The sequence below is a fragment of the Vicia villosa genome, linkage group LG6 (genome assembly GCF_029867415.1).
Source record: "Vicia villosa cultivar HV-30 ecotype Madison, WI linkage group LG6, Vvil1.0, whole genome shotgun sequence".
NCBI lineage: Eukaryota > Viridiplantae > Streptophyta > Magnoliopsida > Fabales > Fabaceae > Vicia > Vicia villosa.
Window position 1 is genome coordinate 5,923,679 of NC_081185.1, and position 20,987 is coordinate 5,944,665.

The window sequence follows — 20,987 nt, forward strand, 5'->3', positions numbered from 1 at the left end:
TTCAGATACATATAGTATTAAGTAAAAAAATTAAAAATATTTTTTATATTTTAATTTAATTATAAAATAAGAAAAAAATATTTAAAAATAAATATATAAATTAATTAAATCAAGTTAAAAAAATATTAAACAGCTATTTAAAAAATAATAATTGTGCAAAATAGATAAAAATGAAATGTTATTCTCAATAGAGTTGTAGTAAAAACAAAACATTTATATCGTGTTTGGATTAAAACATTATTTTTAATTTTATTTTATTTAATTGTAAAAAAAATGTAATAACCCGTGCGTTTGTACAGATTTTGGTATGGTTACTCGTGTGTTCACACGGTACAGGTGTGTTACCCGTGTGTTCACACAAATTTTAGTCTGATTATCCGTGCGTTCACATGGTACTGATGTGTTACCCGTGGATTCACACGAATTTTAACTTGGTTACACGTGTGTTTATACAATATTGATGTACTATCAGTGCGTTCGTGTGGTATGGTGTGTGATGCTTTGCTTTAATGTATGTTTTTCTTAAAATAATCATACTGTAGATATGAAATATCAACCTCTATTAGTTATAATTAATTGTGACTAATTTTTGTTGAAAAGGATGTTGGCCACACAAATTAATTTATTTAAAACTCAACTGAATTTTTCTATAATCAAGAATTCAAAATTAAACTCTTATCTACATATAATACTTAATATATTTACTAAATAAATTGCACAATGCATACACTGCGATTAACTAAATAAATATACAGTCTTGCAATATAGTTATGCTGCAAATCACGTAATCCCAATCATCAACATTCTTCATTTATATATTCAATACTTTTTTAATCTTATAAAGGAATATAATTTGTAAACTTTATCTTTAATTTATAATGATAAATGACTTTACCTTCTAATATTAAAAGTGTGTAATTTTCACTCTACTAATTGCAACACTTCAACCAATAGTAATAAATAATTATTTTTAACTAATTGATACTCAAAAGCTAATAACCAAAAACATCATATAAAATAATAATATTGTATAAATAATTAAATAAAAAGCATGTATATAGTCAACATCAAAAAATTTATAACATTTCGGATACATTCTTTCAATATTGTCAACATTTTATGTAGATAAAACTTAATTACAATAAGAATCATATGACCCGTGCTATGCTACTATTATAATAGTCTCGCATTAGTATTATTAACTAAAACATGACTTAGTTTCAAAAATAAAAATTCTAACACTTATTAAAAGGAATAAGGAATGTCCTCATATGCCATAGTTTCTTATCGACAACAGATAGAAAACATCTATAGCAGACTCTGTTAGCCCTTTTCCTCCACCTGGGCCAGCATGGGCAAGTAATATATTGGCAAACTATTTAAAGTGATGATAGATTCCAATGATTTTCAATTTGAAATGAAAGTAAAGAATTCAATGGAATACAATGGAATATGCAGCACAGCGAAATTCATCCATCACCCTCTCAAATGCAGCCCCTCTCATATGAACCCGTACAAAAACTGATACCAAGTTAAAACCTAATACCACTTTGTGACTGCTATTTCGCTGTTGATTTTCCCCGCTGCATCTTCAATCAAGGCACCCTGTTAGGACATTCATTTCAAAAGTAAAAAAGTTAGTTATTTACATACACATAGATGATGCATAATTTCATATTTCATTATTAGTTATTTCCCCGCTGCACCTTTAATCAAGGCATACTATTGAACTTTTTTTCATCAAAACCTCCTTTGAAACCGCCACAAAGATGATGCATAATCTCATATTCCACGTTAGAGATATACCTGCGGAACTCTTCATGTGAAATGTTACACTTATCCTTAGACAGGGCCACAAAAAGGGTGAATATTGTCTCCAAGGTAACCACTTGCACTCAAATAGTGATCCACTTCCCACCACTCACTAAATTCCTGCATGTATCACATAACTAACTCATCACCAAAACCATTACTAACCCCCACAAAACAATAGTATGTGTCAGTTAAAATGCAAAGTTTTAAATCACAATTGTAATAACAATACGGTATGGAGGAGTAGCCAAAATCATCACCATGGATATAATCTCCTAAGGTTTGTTTTCCAGTTCATTCTTCTTGGCCTGCCATACAACCAATCAGGTCACACACAAATTACCAATCAGTATAAAGGTTCTCACATAGTCACAATATCAATTCATACATAGAAGAGCATACATTTTTGTCAAATGCCAAGGGCCAGTCTTGCTGCCAAATGCCTGAGGAACAATATACAATTCTTTTATATTTTGATATATAAAAACAAAACAGACCAACAAAATTAAAACATAATTCCAAAGGTATTAAATGAAGTTCTGATTTGGGAATTTATTTACAGATTCTTACTAACTCACCCTTCAAATTATCTCACTTTTATCCATTATGTCGGTGATGAACTTTCCTTGCGAGTTGATCCGTTATTGTACATTTTGCTACAAAAAGTATAGGAATCACTGTCACACGGAAACATAATCATATATAGGAATCACCTCCTGAAATTAAAATGTTCATACACCACTTCTAGTATAGAGCCACACTAAACTAAAGGGATGTACGAGGAACACTTATGTTTTAGTGTCGGCGTCGACATCATGATACCTTCAAATTTTGATGTGCATTAACAGAGTACCTGAAAGTGTTGTATTAAAGCCATTATTTAGAATTTAAATATAAGGGCTCAAGGACTACCTTTAAACTTGAAACATTCAACATAAACATAAATTCCTACCTCATCCGGTGCCGATTTCCTAAAAAATTTAAAAAGTTAAACAATTTACTGCAGCTATACGTATTAGACAGTTCTTAAGATGTACATAGTGGTGAATTCATTGGTGTTCCAGCAACAATAAGTACTTCAGCCTCATTATCGCGCAGTTGCCGAACATATGCAGCAATACGTATTTCCGCCTCATTATCTCTGATTTCCATAACATCATCGAGTTCATCGAGAGCATAAAACACAAAATAGACCATAAACTATAAGCAAATGCAAATCCATTGAGATCAAAACCATTAGAAAAACCACAACTTTAAGATGGATAGAATTAGTTGTGATTGTACAACAAAAATTGTTTTCTGCACAGTCGCAACGCGTTGGAATGCTCTCTCGAATTCCAAAACTCGGACTCTAAGCCTTATATCAATTATGCAAGTTTAGTTCAAACAGAAGGTGATATGTATCAAATTAGTCTCACCTGTCATTGGACTGGTGGCCAGTCAAAAGTTCTAACCTATCAACTCCAAAATTGTACACGTCGCATTGTTAGGTGTAAATTCATGACTTAAATTTTGGATCCCCATAGCCATAAGCTGCTAGCAGCTGTCCTGATTTATCGAAGTTCACTTGTTTCCATAGCTATTTTCATAATATATCTAAGTTCCTATCACAAAAATACCAATAAAATTAGTAAACAAACTTTTGCAATAAATTGTACTTTTAGAATTAACAATAGTGAACTTACCGCAATGGCCGCGCTTCACCATATTCTGCAATTGTAATAGCTCCATAGATATTCACAGAGACAGATAGAGTGGTAAAATCTTATTGACACTTAAGAAAATCCAAATATTTATTTGTGCTTACCCACAAGACCAAATAAAATGCAATATATAACAGCAAATATAGGAACGGTATTTATGCAAATAAAGCTCCAAATTTACCTAAAAGAGAGAAGCAGATTATGTTGAGATTGAAATTGATTTACACTCTGTGGCTTCTTCCCTCCAGAGTTTTGCTGAGTGTAAAGCACGGTGTCAACGACACCGATAACATCTATACAAAACGAACTGTGTTAGGGAAATACAAAGAAATAAACTGTAGAATGCTTTCAACTTAGTTTGACATGACATAAAAGACAATATGTAAAAGAACACTCATTTGCCATAACAGGTTGTTATAACAGGCTGCATCACCGACTCGAACCGCCACTTCCCACAAAATTCTGCTAACCAATCCGCATAACCACCACAAAAAATTCCTGCAAAAAACAAAACCAAACAGAAACCAAAAGCCGGTTCAGCCAAACTAAAGAGTCTTTGTACCAAGATTCATAATACAACAATCTAACAATGAATATTATAGAACAACAAAACATTGGTTGGAACTTGAAACATACCATATTGGAAAAGACCTTGCGACCGAGATCTCCCGAAACCCTAACCCCATGGAAGGATCAGATCTGGAAAAAAAGCCAGCTTCCGTATCTTAGAGTCCTCTTCCAGATTCTATTATTGCACAAAATATTTCAAAAAAATCAAATCCGGTTATTGTTGATAGCAAATCATCGCTTACAAATATCAAAATCTCCACCGGAAATGCGTTGCCGCCACGACAGATCTACCACCGCAAAATCGCACGTCGATGTAAAACCACTTTCATAAACAACAAAATTAATTTTTAACCAAAACTCTTCCAGATGCTTAACCGTCCTTGAGATAAATCTCCAAACAGTTTAAAACAATTAGACCCAGATCTAAAATATAAAAAGTGAAGCTTTTCTTACCAAACTGCCGCAAATCTCCCCCTTTTTTTGCTTGAGCCAACACCATTAAACCTGAAATAACAAAAAAAAAAACTAAATCTAAATCTAAATCACTAAATCACCAAATCTAAGAAGAAGATCTGTTATGTAAAATCAAATATTTGTGAGTAATAACAAATGTTAACGACGAAGAACAAATACCGTCGAAGTCCGCTTTGTCCGAAAGTAGAAACCATCACATCAAAATTGTCGAAAACAGTTTGAAGAAGAAGCAGAACGATAGGATGAATGAGGAGAGAAAAATGAGGCAAATTTTGTGATTAAGGGAATTAGGGTTTGTTGTAGAAAGAGAGATGAAGAAAGAGAAGAGAGAGATAACAAAGATGTAGAGAGAGATAGAAAAGAGAAATGAGATGGTGGAAGTCGTTTGCTGTAGCATAGAATAGAAAGAGTAGGTATTCAAAGAATTGCAAAGAACACATCCACGTGGCAAGCCATATAACCAAAGGGGCATTCTGGTCCTTTCCAGAACATCTAACTTTCTTATATTGTAGATGTTTGGTACCCGTGAAAAAATAATAATTAAATATATAGAAAAATGTTTGGTACCTGTGAAAAAATAATAATTGACTATATAGAAAAATGCCAGGTACCCGTGAAAAAATAATAATTGAATGTTTAGAAAAATGTCTGGTACCCGTGAAAAAAATAATAATCTAAATATATAGAAAAATGTCTGACACCCGTGAAAAAATAATAATTAAATGTATAGAAAAATGTCTGGTACCCGTAAAAACGTTTAGATCAATAAGATTTTTTAATACAAAATACAATTTTAGTATAATATATGTGAATAATTGAGGCTAAAAAAATGTAATAAAAAAATAGAATAAAGCAAATATTAGAAGCAAATAGAAACTAAATATTTTTCTTTCTAAGATGGAAGATTTTTAATATTTTAGATTATATTTGTCTTTCCAAAAAAGAATAAAAAAATATTTGGCAAAGTGATCGTATGGTATATTTTAATGGTATATTTTAATGGTATAAATTAATGATATAAATTCTTAGTAATCACAACGCATTATTTTAATTATATGAACTAACGATTTTAAAATCCAATCATATTGTTTATTTCGTGACACTTAATTGAGTGCTATTAATCTCATTCAATAAATTTAAAAATAATAATAATATCACTTTATTATTAATATTATTTATTGCAGGCTAGAGGAAAAATATATTTTATTATTTTAAATTCACTTCAAAATAGTCAATTGAATTAAAGGATTTTAAAATTTAATCATTAATGTTTATTTCATGACATGTAATTGAGTGCTATTAATCTCATTCTACAAATTCAAAAAAATAATAAGATCACTTTATTATAATATTAATAATATTATTTATTGTAAGTTAGATTGAGATGAGTATACAATAGTAGTAGACCTCTAGATGTGATAACATCACACACAACACGCCAACACCTAAAACTGTGTACTATTCATAAAGCTAATGATGTAAATTGTAGCTGATTGACATTGATTGCACAAGATGGTGCAAAAAGTGAACAATAACTTTTAGGTTGAACATATCTAGTAGCCAATAGGTTGTACTTTTAAGACATAAAAATAAAATAAAAATGCTATAAAAAAAAAAGATTGACAGTGATGCTATTAAAGTTTATTTTATATGAAAATCAACACAATATTAATACTATAGGTAATGACAATTTAAATTTATTTATATAATGAAATGATATATTTTATATAGTATAGTTCTACATGCCATTTTATGTTGTTTTTCTAGAATTAGAATGGTAATGAGATATTTTTTAAAGGGTAACGACATATCATTTAACAGAAGTAGAAAAAGATATTTTGTCAGATTTTGCAAGATTTTCTCACAAACACATAAAAAAGTGGTAGAAATATATTAAAAAAAATCTTCATTAGAATAGATAATTTTTAATATAAAAGACTTATAAAGTACTGATCTGTTTATAAATTTAAATTTCATTCACAAATTTTCGTTTACTTAATATTAAAATAATTATATTATCATATTTTCATGTGTTTTTCATATTATCATAAATTAGTTTTATAAAAAATTAATTAAATATTTCCAAATAGTATCATATATTCAAATATTTTTATGATATCAAATATTTCTAAATATTATCATATTTTCAAATATTTTTATGATATCAAATATTTCCACATTACCATAAATTGTGATATTACAAATTTTCTTATAAATATTTCTCATATTATCATAAATTGTGATATTAAAAATTTTCATATAAATATTTCTCATATTATCATAAATTGCATTTAAAATTATTTATTTTAGATAATGATATCTAATATCACAATTTATGGTATATATATATATATATATATATATATATATATATATATATATATATCTATATATATTAAAAATAAAATAAATTCAGTACTATAAAATATATTAGGCTATTAGGCTGCAATTAATTGTTTCTTCTATTATGTTTTGTCTGCCACGTTTCCTGCTACGAATTCCCATCTGTCAAGTCTCAATTTTTCTCTCAAATTTTTATTTTCTAACACTTACTCTCTCTCCTCATAATATCACATGGTTTTCTTCATGTTCCTCTTCATCACCCAGAAACCTTCAAACCAAATCATGACCTTTTTTTCCACAAAATACACAGATTTTCAAAACTTCAACAAATATTCATCACGCCTTCAAGAAATCTTCATCCAACCTTCAACTAAAACCCAACAACTTCAACATTGTCAAATCCTAACCAGAAAAGTTTCTTGTCCATAACTTCAAACAAACATTTTCTATTTTCCAAAAACAAAACGCAAGAATCTTTCCAGAGAAACGCAAAAGAGATTGGAAGGAGAATGGTTTTTCTCCTTCATCGGCTCATATGTCTCTCTTTCTTCTTTTTTTTCAAAAAAATCTTCTTTCTCTGTTAAATAAAAAAACAGGAAGCATAAATCAAGATCAACAAAATGCATCAGACATCAGATGTAAAATCACTAAAGGTCTTACCTTGTTAGTTTCAAAACTCAGCGAAATAACTCGATTCTGATAGATTGGAACATTCACAGCCAAAAAATGAAACAACATAAAAACGAAAACTGGAAAAGCAATTCAAATCTGATAGATCGGAACATTCCTTTTAGAAATCCAGAGATCAAAACTAAAGAACCTGTAAAACAAAACAAAAAAGTGAAGTTAAAAATCAAATCGATCTTCTTTGATATCACAGATCTGAAAAACATCACTAATCTTTTTCACATATAGATCGAAACATTCACTAATCAATAAGCACCATAACTATAAAAAACCAGTAAAAATCACATCTTTCTCATGGAAGTAACACTAATAGATTGGAAAATTCGTGTCGTTGATGTCGCAATCTCGAACCGCCACCTTCCACAACTCCGTTAATGTCGCAAACTCGCTCAAGGGTCTGGCCATGAGAGAGACAGATGAAGATTTTTTGTGGAAGTAAAAAAATGAGAGCCTATTTGAAAAGGGTTTAGTTTGAGGAAGGAAAAGAAAAGGAGTCAGGCTGGAAGAAAAAATAAGAAATGAGTTCTGTTTGAAAAAAACAGAGTGGATTTAGGGTTTAGTTTGAAAAGGGTTATGTGTAAGAAAGAATAAGTTTGGAGAGGCATGGGAAAGAGCAGGCTGCAATGATAAGACAGGTTGAGTAAAGAAAACAGTAACTTTGGGTTTCCAAGAAAGATTAAAAACGAACCAGTTTTGCCTTGCAAGAAAGATGAGTTAGTGGAAGGTAGCATAGAAAGAGTAGAAAGAGCAAGGATTGCAAAGACAGCATCCACGTGGCGCAACATATGAGCAAAGGGGCATTCTGGTACTTTCCAGAACATCAAACTTTCTTATATTGTAGATTTCAGGAATTTCTATCCCTTCTCAAAAAACGTGGACTATCATATGCAAATTTTGAAATTTCTTTCTCTTCTCCATATTTGTGGACTATCATATGCTACTTTCAAGAATTCCTTTCTCTTCTCCAAAACCGTTGACTTACATATGTAATTTATGAAATTTCTTTTTAATCTCCAAAAACGTGGACTATTATATGCTATTTTTGGAATTTCTATCCCTTCTCCATAATTGTGGACTGTCATATGCAAGTTACAAAAATCTCTTCCCCTTCTCCAAAAACGTAGACTATCATATGTAATTTTTGAAATTTCTTTCTCTTCTTCAAAAATTTGGAATATCATATGCAATTTTTGGAATTTCTTTCTCTTCTCCAAATAACATGGACTATCATATGCAATTTCAGGAATTTCTATCCAATCTCCAAAAAGTGGACTATCATATGCAATTTTTGGAATTTCTTACACTTCTCCAAAAAACATGGACGATCATATGCAATTTCAAGAAATTCTATCCCTTCTTCAAAAACGTGGACTATCATATGCAACTTTTGGAATTTCTTTTCCTTCTCCATAAACCTGGACTATCTTATGCAAGTTTCAAGAATTCCTTTCCCTTCTCCAAAAACGTGGACTATCATATGTATTTTATGGAATTTATTTCTCTTTTCTAAAAATGTGGACTATCATATGCATATTTTGGAATTTCAGTCTCTCCTCCCAAAAACATGGACTATCATATGCAATTTCTGAAATTTCTATCCCTTCCCCAAAAACGTGGACTATCATATGCAGTTTTGGGAATTTCTTTCCCTTCTTCATAAACATGGACTATCACATGCATGTTTCAAGAATTCCTTTCCCTTCTCCAAAAATATGGATTGTCATATTTAATTTTTGGAATTTCTTTCTCTTCTCCGAAAACATGGACTATCATGTGCAGTTTTTGGAATTTCTTTCTCTCCTCCAAAAACCATGGACTATCATATGCAATTTCAGAAATTTCTATCCCTTCTCCAAAAACCTGGACTATCATATGCAATTTTTGGAATTTCTTTCACTTCTTCATAAACGTGTAAAATCACATGCATGTTTCAAGAATTTCTTTCCCTTCTCAAAAAACATGGACTATCACATGTAATTTATGGAAATTCTTTTTCTTATCAAAAAACATGGACTATCATATGCGGTTTATGGAATTTCTTTCTCTCTTCCAAAAAACTTGGACTATTATATGCAATTTCAGGAATTTCTATCCCATCTCCAAATACATGGACTATCATATGCAAATTTTGAAATTTCTTTCTTTCTCCATAAATGTGGACTATAATATGCTAGTTTCAATAATTCCTTTCTCTTCTCCAAAAACGTGGACTTACATAAGCAATTTATGGAATTTATTTTTATTCTCCAAAAACGTGGACTATCATATGCCATTTTTGGAATTTCTTTCCCTTCTCCATAAATGTGGACTATCATATGCAAGTTACAAAAATTTCTTTCCCTTCTCCAAAAACATGGACTATCATATGTAATTTTTGAAATTTCTTTCTCTTCTTCAAAAACGTGGAATATCATATGCAATTTTTTGAATTTCTTTCTCTCCTCCAAAAAACATGGACTATCATATGCAATTTCAGGAATTTCTATCCAATCTCCAAAAAGTGGCCTATCATATGCAATTTTTGGAATTTCTTTCTCTTCTCTGAAAACATGGACTATCATATGCAATTTCAAGAAATACTATCCCTTCTTCAAAAACATGGACTATCATATGCAATTATGGGAATTTCTTTCACTTCTTCTTAAACATGGACTGTCAGATGCATGTTTCAAGAATTCCTTTCGCTTCTCCTAAAACATGGACTATCATATGGAATTTATGGAATTTCTTTCTCTTCTCCAAAAATATGGATTCTCATATGCAATTTTTGGAATTTCTTCCTCTCCTCCAAAAAACATGGACTATCATATGCAATTTCAAGAATTTCTATCCCTTTACCAAAAACATGGACTATCATATGCAACTTTTGGAATTTCTTTCCCTTCTTCAAAAACGTGGAATATCACATGCAAGTTTCAAGTATTTCTTTCCCTTCTTAAAACACATGGACTATCATATGTAATTTATGGAATTTATTTCACTTCTCCAAAAACGCGGACTATCATATGAAATATTTGTAATTTCATTCTCTCCTCCCAATAACATGGACTAGCATATGCATTTCCGAAATTTCTATCCCTTCCCCAAAAACATGGACTATCATATGCAGTTTTGGGAATTTCTTTCCCTTTTTCATAAACATGGACTATCACATGCATGTTTCAAGAATTCCTTTCTCTTCTCCAAAAACATGGACTATCATATGTAATTTTTGGAATTTCTTTCTCTTCTACGAAAACATGGACTATCATATGCAGTTTTTGGAATTTCTTTCTCTCCTCCAAAAAATATGGACTATCATATGCAATTTCAGGAATTTCTTTCCCTTCTCCAAAAACATGGACTATCATATGCAATTTTTGAAATTTCTTTTCCTTAACCATAAATGTGAACTATCACATGCAAGTTTCAAGAGTTTCTTTCCCTTCTTAAAAAACATGGACTATCATATGTAATTTATGGAAATTCTTCCTCTTATCAAAAAACATGGACCATCGTATGCAGTTTATGGAATTTCTTTCTCTCCTCCAAAAAACATGGACTATTATATGCAATTTCAGGAATTTCTATTCCTTCTTAAAAAACGTGGACTATCATTTGCAAATTTTGAAATTTCTTTCTCTTCTCCATAATTGTGGACTATCATATGCTAGTTTCAAGAATTCCTTTCTCTTCTCCAAAAACGTGGACTTACATATGCAGTTTATGGAACTTCTTTTTATTCTCCAAAAACGTGGACTATCATATGCCATTTTTGGAATTTCTTTCCCTTCTCCATAAATGTGGACTATCATATGCAAGTTACAAAAATTTCTTTCCCTTCTCCAAAAACGCTGACTATCATATGTAATTTATGAAATTTCTTTCTCTTCTTCAAAAACGTGAAATATCATATGCAATTTTTTGAAATTTCTTTCTCTCCTCCAAAAAACATGGACTATCTATCATATGCAATTTCAAGAATTTCTATCCAATCTCCAAAAACTTGACTATCATATGCAATTTTTGGAATTTCTTTCTCTTCTCCAAAAACATGGACTATCATATGCAATTTCAAGAAATTCTATCCCTTCTTCAAATACGTGGACTATCATATGCAATTTTTGGAATTTCTTTTCCTTCTCCAAAAACGTGGACTATCTTATGTAATTTACGGAATTTATTTCTCTTCTCCAAAAATGTGGACAATCATATGCAATTTTTGGAATTTCATTCTCTCCTCCCAAAAACATGGACTATCATATGCAATATCCAAATTTTCTATCCCTTCTCCAAAAACGTGTACTATTATATGCAATTTTGGGAATTTCTTTCCCTTCTTCATAAACATGGACTATCACATGCATGTTTCAAGAATTCCTTTCCCTTCTCCAATAACATGGACTATCTATCATATGCAATTTCAGGAATTTCTATCCCATCTCCAAAAAGTGGACTATCATATGCAATTTTTGGAATTTCTTACACTTCTCCAAAAAACATGGACGATCATATGCAATTTCAAGAAATTCTATCCCTTCTTCAAAAACGTGGACTATCATATGCAACTTTTGGAATTTCTTTTCCTTCTCCATAAACCTGGACTATCTTATGCAAGTTTCAAGAATTCCTTTCCCTTCTCCAAAAACGTGGACTATCATATGTATTTTATGGAATTTATTTCTCTTCTCTAAAAATGTGGACTATCATATGCATATTTTGGAATTTCATTCTCTCCTCCCAAAAACATGGACTATCATATGCAATTTCTGAAATTTCTATCCCTTCCCCAAAAACGTGGACTATCATATGCAGTTTTGGGAATTTCTTTCCCTTCTTCATAAACATGGACTATCACATGCATGTTTCAAGAATTCCTTTCCCTTCTCCAAAAATATGGATTGTCATATTTAATTTTTGGAATTTCTTTCTCTTCTCCGAAAACATGGACTATCATATGCAGTTTTTGGAATTTCTTTCTCTCCTCCAAAAACCATGGACTATCATATGCAATTTCAGAAATTTCTATCCCTTCTCCAAAAACCTGGACTATCATATGCAATTTTTGGAATTTCTTTCCCTTCTTCATAAACGTGTAAAATCACATGCAAGTTTCAAGAATTTCTTTCCCTTCTAAAAAAACATGGACTATCACATGTAATTTATGGAAATTCTTTTTCTTATCAAAAAACATAGACTATCATATGCGGTTTATGGAATTTCTTTCTCTCTTCCAAAAAACATGGACTATTATATGCAATTTCAGGAATTTCTATCCCATCTCCAAAAACATGGACTATCATATGCAAATTTTGAAATTTCTTTCTTTCTCCATAAATGTGGACTATAATATGCTAGTTTCAATAATTCCTTTCTCTTCTCCAAAAACGTGGACTTACATAAGCAATTTATGGAATTTGTTTTTATTCTCCAAAAACGTGGACTATCATATGCCTTTTTTGGAATTTCTTTCCCTTCTCCATAAATGTGGACTATCATATGCAAGTTACAAAAATTTCTTTCCCTTCTCCAAAAACGTGGACTATCATATGTAATTTTTGAAATTTCTTTCTCTTCTTCAAAAACGTGGAATATCATATGCAATTTTTTGAATTTCTTTCTCTCCTCCAAAAAACATGGACTATCATATGCAATTTCAGGAATTTCTATCCAATCTCCAAAAAGTGGCCTATCATATGCAATTTTTGGAATTTCTTTCTCTTCTCTGAAAACATGGACTATCATATGCAATTTCAAGAAATACTATCCCTTCTTCAAAAACGTGGACTATCATATGCAAATATGGGAATTTCTTTCCCTTCTTCTTAAACATGGACTGTCAGATGCATGTTTCAAGAATTCCTTTCGCTTCTCCTAAAACATGGACTATCATATGTAATTTATGGAATTTCTTTCTCTTCTCCAAAAATATGGATTATCATATGCAATTTTTGGAATTTCTTCCTCTCCTCCAAAAAACATGGACTATCATATGCAATTTCAAGAATTTCTATCCCTTTACCAAAAACATGGACTATCATATGCAACTTTTGGAATTTCTTTCCCTTCTTCAAAAAGGTGGAATATCACATGCAAGTTTCAAGTATTTCTTTCCCTTCTCAAAACACATGGACTATCATATGTAATTTATGGAATTTATTTCACTTCTCCAAAAACGTGGACTATCATATGAAATATTTGTAATTTCATTCTCTCCTTCCAATAACATGGACTAGCATATGCATTTCCGAAATTTCTATCCCTTCCCCAAAAACATGGACTATCATATGCAGTTTTGGGAATTTCTATCCCTTTTTCATAAACATGGACTATCACATGCATGTTTCAAGAATTCCTTTCTCTTCTCCAAAAACATGGACTATCATATGTAATTTTTGGAATTTCTTTCTCTTCTACGAAAACATGGACTATCATATGCAGTTTTTGGAATTTCTTTCTCTCCTCCAAAAAATATGGACTATCATATGCAATTTCAGGAATTTCTTTCCCTTCTCCAAAAACATGGACTATCATATGCAATTTTTGAAATTTCTTTTCCTTAACCATAAATGTGAACTATCACATGCAAGTTTCAAAAGTTTCTTTCCCTTCTTAAAAAACATGGACTGTCATATGTAATTTACGGAAATTCTTCCTCTTATCAAAAAACATGGACTATCATTTGCAAATTTTGAAATTTCTTTCTCTTCTCCATAATTGTGGACTATCATATGCTAGTTTCAAGAATTCCTTTCTCTTCTCCAAAAACGTGGACTTACATATGCAGTTTATGGAACTTCTTTTTATTCTCCAAAAACGTGGACTATCATATGCCATTTTTGGAATTTCTTTCCCTTCTCCATAAATGTGGACTATCATATGCAAGTTACAAAAATTTCTTTCCCTTCTCCAAAAACGCTGACTATCATATGTAATTTATGAAATTTCTTTCTCTTCTTCAAAAACGTGAAATATCATATGCAATTTTTTGAAATTTCTTTCTCTCCTCCAAAAAACATGGACTATCTATCATATGCAATTTCAAGAATTTCTATCCAATCTCCAAAAACTTGACTATCATATGCAATTTTTGGAATTTCTTTCTCTTCTCCAAAAACATGGACTATCATATGCAATTTCAAGAAATTCTATCCCTTCTTCAAATACGTGGACTATCATATGCAATTTTTGGAATTTCTTTTCCTTCTCCAAAAACGTGAACTATCTTATGTAAATTATGGAATTTATTTCTCTTCTCCAAAAATGTGGACAATCATATGCAATTTTTGGAATTTCATTCTCTCCTCCCAAAAACATGGACTATCATATGCAATATCCAAATTTTCTATCCCTTCTCCAAAAACGTGCACTATTATATGCAATTTTGGGAATTTCTTTCCCTTCTTCATAAACATGGACTATCACATGCATGTTTCAAGAATTCCTTTCCCTTCTCCAAAAACAAGGACTATCATATGTAATTTTTGGAATTTCTTTCTCTTCTCCAAAAAACATAGACTATCATATGTAATTTATGGAATTTCTTTCTCTTCTCCATTAACATGGACTATCATATGCAATTTTTGGAATTTCTTCCTCTCCTCCAAAAAATATGGACTATCATATGCAATTTCAGGAATTTCTCTCCCTTTACCAAAAACATGGACTATCATATGCAATTTTTGGAATTTCTTTCCCTTCTTCATAATCGTGGAATATCACATGCAAGTTTCAAGAATTTCTTTCCCTTCTCAAAAAACATGGACTATCATATGTAATTTATGGAATTTCTTTCTCTTATCAAAAAAAATGGACTATCATAAGGAGTTTATGGAATTTCTTTCTCTCCTCAAAAAAACATGGACTATTTTATGCAATTTCAGGAATTTCTATCCCTTCTCCAAAATCGTGGACTATCATATGCTAGTTTCAAGAAATCCTTTCTCTTCTCCAAAAACGTGGACTTGCATATGCAATTTATGGAATTTCTTTTTATTCTCCAAAAACGTGGATTATCATATGTCATTTTTTAAATTTCTTTCCCTTCTCCATAAACGTGGACTATCATATGCAAGTTACAAAAATTTCTTTCTCTTCTCTAAAAACGTGGACTATCATATGTAATATATGAAATTTGTTTCTCATCTTCAAAAACGTGGACTATCATATGCAACTTTTGGACTTTATTTCTCTCCTCCAAAAAACATGCACTATCATATGCAATTTCAGGAATTTCTATCGACTCTTCAAAAAGTGGACTATCATATGCATTTTTTGGAATTTCTTTCTCTTCTCCAAAAACATGGACTATCATATGCAATTTCAAGAAATTCGATCCCTTCTTCAAAAACATGGACTATCATATGCAATTTTTGGAATTTCTTTCCCTTCTCCATAAACGTGGACTATCTTATGCAAGTTTCAAGAATTCCTTTCTCTTCTCCAAATTCGTGGACTATCATATGTGATTTATGGAATCTCTATCTCTTCTTTAAAAACATGGACTATCATATACAATTTTTGGATTTTCTTCCTCTCCTCCAAAAAACATGGACTATCGTTTGCAATTTCCAAACATTTTATCCCTTCTCCAAAAACGTGGACTATCATATGCAATTTTGGGAATTTATTTCCTTTCTTCGTAAACATGGACTATCACATGCAAGTTACAAGAATTCCTTTCTCTTCTCCAAAAAGTGAACTATCATATGTAATTTATGGAATTTCTTTCTCTTCTCCAAAATCGTGGACTATCATATGCAATTTTTGGAATTTCTTTCTCTCCTCCAAAAAACATGGACTATCATATGCACTTTCAGAATTTTCTATCCCTTCTCTAAAAACGTGGACTATCATATGCGATATTCGGAATTTCTTTCCATTCTTCTTAAACATGAAATATCACATGCAAGTTTCAAGAATATTTTTGCCTTCTCCAAAAATGTGGACCATCATATGCAATTTTTTGTATTTCTTTCTCTTCCCCCAAAATATGGACTATCATATGCAACTTTAGGAATTTCTATCCCTTCTCCAAAAACGTTGACTATCATATGCATTTTTTGAAATTTCTTTCCCTTCTTCATAAACGTGGAGTATCACATGCAAATTTCAAGAATTCCTTTTCCTTCTCCAAAAAGTTGACTATCATATGTAATTTATGGAATTTTTTTCTCTTCTCCAAAAACGTGGATTATCATATGCAGTTTTTGGAATTTCTTTCTCTCCTCCAAAAAAACATGGACTATTATATGCAATTACAGGAATTTCTATCTCTTCTCCAAAAACGTGGACTATCATATGTAATTTTTGGAATTTCTTTCTCTTCTCCAAAATTATGCAAAGCAGCTCTTAATAACCACGACGCCTCCGGGATAAAACATTCTAGTTCTATACTATAAGATTACTACTTGCACGGTAGATAATCGGTCTAGAAAGACACCCTCAAATGGTACTAGGACCATTCAAATATGGTATAAATACCATCTTAGTATCTGATATAACGACCAGTCGTAGTAATTTCTCAAACCAAGAGAAATTTTAATAATTCTCTAAAGAGAATCCAAGAAAAAATTATATTTTATAATTTCTCAATTCAAATGAGGAGAAATTAACATTATTCTCTAAGGAGAATTCAAGAAAATACTCGAAAAATTCAACGAGTAGAATAAAAGTGGGAGAAGTTGGCGATTCGACAATTCGAAAGACGCGGAATTATGAGAATGAGGAAGAAAAAACTCAAAATAAGTTTTTGGTGTATTTTAGAATGAAACAAATGACTTCCTTATATAAATTAATTAAAACATCAATTTTAGAGTTTAACTTGAAAAACAAGAAGTACGAAAATTAAAACACCTATATATCATAAATAAAATTTCATATAATATCAGGCCAATAACAACAAATTAACACCAAATTAAAAAATAGTATCAAATGATTTACCATTCAGTTGTATATAAGATGATCAAATGCATCATTAGATGCCGCAATTTCAGGCCCTTTAGACAAGCTCATGACAAACACATCACACAATTTTCCATCCCAAAAATCAGATTAACAAGACATCACGAACCATTAGATATCACATAAAGAATGTGTGTCCCACATTTCAACCAATAGTAATCAAACTTCAAAACCACATTCATTTGAATTAGTATATATATTAATAGCCTACATTATCGCAACTTATAAGGAAATTCAGTCTATGGAATTGTGCATATAGCAAGAGGCAGACAAACATACCATCCAAGAATAAAATGCCACTAAATGAATTATTAGTTGCTTAATTTCATGACATATTTTATATGTTTCTTTCCCTGTTTTCTTGGCACTGACTTGTATATTAATCATATCATTTGGTTATATTAATAAGGATTAGTTATGGTTACGTGTTTCTTATATTATATTATGTTACACTGTATTATATACTACATTTAAGTGAATAGAGACCAAATTGTTGTCCATATATTTGAGGTCAACAAAAATGTCATTCACTTTCAAAGATATATTGTAATATAATTAGCATTAGTGTCAGCATTATGATCGGCGCAGTAACGAAATAAACAATAATTTATATTAGGGAAGTGCTAAGTTAACATAAGCCAATAATGTTTAATGTTAATAAATGGTAAAAATTCAAAAGAATTTGAATTAAAAACCAAAAATATATTTAATCTTTTTTAGGATTAAATAAGAATTTTAAACTTGGTAAGAGGAAATTTGTCTATGTTAACAGCCGCTTGAAATTGCATACTTTCACTGATGATCTCGTAAACAATTTTACGAATCTGTGGGATTGAATCTCCATTGACATGTCATCAATTATTTGGTACTTAAGGTAGAAGCTCACAATATATTTTTAAAACTAACTTCTTAAGAGTGATACTTCTTGTTTATACCTTGCCAAACTTCTTTGGCAGACTTACAAATTCGGTAATAATCATACAAATCATCAACTAGATCGTTGAGAATAAAATTCTTAAAAAAGTACTCATTTTCAATCTAGATGAGCATCCTTCTCTGGTTGTTATTTCGTATTGAGCACCCTTCCTCTTCTTTTATAGGAGCATGAAACTCTACTGATTTGTTATAACAATTTATATGAACATGATTGAACTCCAACCAATTCTTTCCCAAGATGACATCAAGATCCCTCAGTGGAAAACAAATGAGATCAACACCAAAATCTCTATCAAGAATCGACAGAGGACAATTTAAATACACTAAGGAAGTAGCTACTGATCCCTTAGCTGGAGTATCAATAACCATTTCCGTGTTCATGGAGGATGCTACAAGGCCCAACCTTCTCACACAATCAGCAGCAATAAATGAGTTTGTAGCACCGGTATCAATAATAGTAATGAAATATATACCTCTAATCAAACAAGAACAATGTTTTTTCCTGAAAATTATTTTTAAGTAGAGGAGAGATGGACTCGTGCTCTTTCTTTCATTGACTTCAGAATCATATCATCTTATCATACCAATAGTGAATTGAGTGTTTGTCTTGATTTTGAGGTTGATAGTGGTTTGTGATTTTTTATTCACTCTTTAGATCTTCTTATTTATTGATGGTGGTTCTAGTAGTGTGAGATCTAGCTTGAATCCTAAGGGTGGGGTTCTAACTATGACGTTGTTTTTTCTATGAGATTCATTTGGGTGTTTAGTTGTTCTGGTGCTTCTCTATTTTTTGGTTTTTTTGTTGTACCTTTTGTTTTTCCTTTTCGTGGTCCTTTTATAACTTCTTGTTCTAACTAATGCATTCATTTTAGTACATTTGGTGATTTTTGTAACACCCCGTTAATTCTAGTGTATTAATTTAATTATTTTATTAATTAAATTATTAGAATTAATAATCTGTGGGAATTATTTGGAAAATAATAAAAAATATGGTGTTGGGCTGAGTGTGATAGTTAGTAGAAGGGGGGGTGTTAACTAAGCAAGCCCATTAAGAATATTTTATTTTATTTTTTCATAAAATAAAGAAATTGGGGAAAGAAGCAGTAGAAGCAGATTTTGGAACTGAAGAACACGTGAAAGTGAGAAGAGCCTGAAGGGAAGGAGAACTTCGAAGATTCGACTCTGAGGTAAGGGGGGATTCTTCGGGTTAGTGATCCTTATGCGATTGTAGGTAGTAGGATTGATTAGGATTATCGTTTAGTTCAATCGTACGTGTCGGGTTGGGAATTTTGTTAGGTTTTGATAATTCTTGTATGAATTGACATGATTCTGTTGATACTTGTGATATATGATGTTAATACATGTCAATAACTTGTTTGGAATGTGTAATTGTGTGAAAAACAATGATAATTGTGTGCTATGTTCGTATGTACCTGGAATTGGGGTTATGGGATAGGGTAAAAGCTGTCAAAATGGTGATTTTTGCTGTGCAGGTACGTAGGAACCGGTTCCCATGTGGGACGAACCGGTTCCCCCTTGTAAAAACAGAGAAGTATGGATTCTGGGCAACTGGGAACCGGTTCCCATGTAGGGACAACCCGGTTCCCCATAGTAAAAATCCGAGGCGTGATTCTGGAGACTGCCAGGAACCGGTTCCCATGTAGGGACAACCCGGTTCCTGCAGCATTTTTCTAAAAATGTTTTATCTTTGAAAACTCATAACTTTTGATCCGAGTATCCGATTTATGTGCCGTTTTGGGCGTTGCGAAGCTAATGAGATGCTTTATCTGATGAAGTAATAATACGGGCAGTAGCCGACTTATTTATTTATTCAACTGAATTATTGTTGAATTGGTTTATGATGGCAATTAACATTAACGTGATGTGTATGTTATTGTGGTGATGTGGTGTATGTATGTGAATGATTGAATGATGCTTATACATGTCCATACTTGTTGTGATGTTATTGGAAAGAGGTAATAAGCGATGTTAAGCATCGGAATGATGACGATGTATGATGATGTAAGTATGTGTCATGTGTGCATTATTCATAAATCATTTGCATTGGAAGGCTAATTCCCATTGTGCGGAGATTAGCGGGAAGTCATCGTGTGCCCATGTGGGGTGTGAGCGATGAGGCAGTAGTCGTGTGCCCATGTGGGGTGTGAGCGACTAGAGGGCAGTATCAAAGAGAGAAGTCCTGTGATATGATTCACGAATTTTGGTACCACATGCATGAGTGTCAGTCCATTCATTGCATTATAACATGATATAATTGGTTGATTGTGTGGTGTGATAGATGATGTTTATACACTGATGCTTGCTTGTTATAATAATCCCAATTATATGTATGTTGAATGAATGATAGTTGCTATGAGATTTTATTGCTTATGATTGTATAATGGTTGTTAATTCGAATGAAACTCACCCTTACTTTGATGATTTCAGATTAAGGATGTAGCGGCGTTTTGATTGGGTGAAGATAGCTTATAGGCTAGCCCGTAGTTCGTGTCGAGTCAT

General features: G+C 31.5%; 1 long non-coding RNA gene across 1 annotated transcript; it reads right to left on the bottom strand.

Annotated features, from left to right (window-relative positions):
• Positions 1 to 2,775: 2,775 nt before the first annotated feature.
• LOC131611170 (uncharacterized) lies at positions 2,776 to 3,889 on the bottom strand. The gene is made up of 3 exons (XR_009286780.1): positions 3,697 to 3,889; positions 3,498 to 3,522; positions 2,776 to 3,416 (listed from the first exon to the last, which is right to left on the bottom strand). It is a non-coding gene; the product is annotated as an uncharacterized LOC131611170 (long non-coding RNA).
• Between the last annotated feature and the right edge of the window lie 17,098 nt (positions 3,890 to 20,987).